The sequence below is a fragment of the Anopheles darlingi genome, chromosome 2, assembly GCF_943734745.1.
Source record: "Anopheles darlingi chromosome 2, idAnoDarlMG_H_01, whole genome shotgun sequence".
Classification (NCBI taxonomy): domain Eukaryota; kingdom Metazoa; phylum Arthropoda; class Insecta; order Diptera; family Culicidae; genus Anopheles; species Anopheles darlingi.
This window is the reverse complement of record NC_064874.1, coordinates 3,135,001-3,137,500: the sequence shown is the minus strand read 5'-3', so window position 1 is coordinate 3,137,500 and position 2,500 is coordinate 3,135,001. Positions and strand designations below refer to the sequence as shown.

At 45.6% G+C, this 2,500-nt stretch overlaps 1 protein-coding gene across 4 annotated transcripts in view; it reads right to left on the bottom strand.

Moving 5' to 3' along the window:
- Positions 1-2,500, bottom strand: part of LOC125952770 (uncharacterized) — a 68,709-nt gene that overhangs the window by 52,721 nt on the left and 13,488 nt on the right. The window lies entirely within an intron of this gene.

The window sequence follows — 2,500 nt, the reverse complement described above, 5'->3', positions numbered from 1 at the left end:
CAAACCGTCTGTCTATTTGTGCTGTATTGTTGATAACTTCATCGTGGAGACTGAAAGGAGAGACTTCATTTTGTAACAATAAACTCTAATCGAATCACTACCCAAAGAATCTGTAAGCAACAAAGTGTGACGCTTCAGCAAAGTCTGGAGTTTTGAAACGTTCTTGAAAATGGTGCAACAAGGATGTAGAGGTGCTTTCGACATTCTTCAGACTGTAATCCAATATCCACATTGCCGGGGAATTTATTCCTAGCAATTGTTTTAGCTTTCTGGTTGCCTGGAATGTTTGCCAGGGCATTTGATTATATGAACAGAAATCCTACGTATTCGACACAAACAAGCTTTCGAGGGCTAGAAAAGGTTAAGTGTAGACATTTTCTAGAAAAGTCTACTTCCACTGATTGAATCTATAAACATCAATTCAGTGGAGCTTTTGGGCAGACATTTTAAGAAAAATGTTTTAAAAGATGAAGATCATCGATCAGCAAAAGTTGCGTAGGAGTGTCTCAACTGTATTAGATTGTGTCAATTTTGAATATCAAAACTGTCCGTTAGAAATGGAATATAATTTATAAACATTTGAACAAGTGCGATATAACAAGATACCAACCAAGAACGATTCAAGCGTTAGCAAAGCCGCATCGTAACGTAAATTCCGTTTCAAGTTAAACAACTTCTTAAGTAAAATTTGTAATCATTTCTACCACTTGACTAGTTGATATTGTCCTCCGATTTCATAATCTTTCCATCGCGTACAGCTTTCGGTCGTGCACCGTCGTCGCTCATAAACCACTCCAAACGATCAAAGGACACTCTTTGTGGCTTACCTTTTCCCGTATCACAAACCAGAGAGTCGCTTCCATGGAAAAGATTTATTCACGTGAGGGACTCACCTCCCATCACCTCGCATCATCAGTAGCATCATCATCGTGCGTTTCATCCACCTAATATTGGCCATATATTTTTAGTACCCAATGTGATCGCGGTTAAGAACGCCGCACGCCGGGAACTTGATATTTTAATTAAGCTCCAGAGTACCATCCAGCGCGCTGGAGCGCTTGGTTTACCTTTTGTTTTACTTTCTTTTCCCTGTTTTGTGTTTTTATTTTTTATGCTGTTGTCGTTACACGGGGTTGGAGGGTTGGTTTACTTCCCGCTTAATGAATTAATTTGCATATGTGGCCGGGGATGCGTCGGCACCGGTCGACGGTCGACGAGAAAATCAGCCAAAAAAAAAACACATCCAAACCCAGGGAGCTTATTTGTGTCGCGCTCGCGTGTTGAGTTACAGCATAATACCATCGTGTGTACGACAGACACACAGACACACACACATACGCGGGGCAATATGCGAAATGAAATGACAATATGGTAGAGCATGGTAGACGTGATATGGTCAGATGGCAGCAGACACCACCTTCGCCGCCGCCGTCACGACAGTTGGATAATGTTTACCTTTTAGCTGCGAGCGCCTCGGGAGCCCCGGGTCGGTGTGTCCTTGGTAGCGACCGACAAGGACGAGACTCGCACAAATACGTGGTATTTGGGCTGTTGTGGCGACCGCAACGAGCGTTGCGTTCGTGTGTTGATTTTTGGTACGCCAAGACGCGTCTACCGGTGGTAGTGCTGGTCTTGTGGCCACACCAGTCTTCGAGTAAGACGCACGAAAGCCCGTGAGTGCGAAGGGGATTTGAAGAGAGCTACACAGCGCTCACGGCTTCTCAAGATTCTTCTCGTATGCCGGAGGCGGGAACGACTCGAAACCTCATCAAACCTACCGGAGCTACGCACCGTGACGAAGCGATGTTTCGTCTTTCGAGTGAAAAATGCTTCTCACTCGCACACTTCTCGCCTCTCGCGGGATGCCACAGATTTCTATCTCGAGGGAAATTACGCTGTCAAGTGGAGGCTTGGAGCGCGTTTGCCACGCCACAGTTATACTCATATGCGCCCCCCGGTGGTGGTGATTGCGTGAAATGCTTTGAATGATGCAGCGCTTTATCGAATGGCCTGTCACTACTCCACGCAGGGTCATGCAGATGCCCAGAGTACATCTTGCTCCTGTGGTTCGAGCAATCCATCCGATAGGATCCGAGTCGAGCATAAAATATGTTAAATCGGGAACACACCACGGGAGGACAAACAACGCGAAAAAACATTAACATTTTCCACGGTTTGGTGCCACTTACGAGCGGACACTTACCAGGAAGGTGAGCATAATTAAGCAGCCACCACTGATCGGGACCCATTTTTTGCAAAGCTCGTAAACTCAGAACCACACCGTTAATGAGTCGTGATCGGGAACAGTTTTATTGGGCGTGAAAACAACGGCCGATGATGTTGATATTACCGTCAATCCCGCCACGTGTTTATATGTTCTTTCGTGTTTACTGGTGCGGTAATGTAATGTAGCCAGCCCCTTACTGCTTTTAACTGTGCTCTCTGTTTGGCACCAACAGCTTCATTAAATCGATCGCCAACGTCATTGCACGAAACTTGC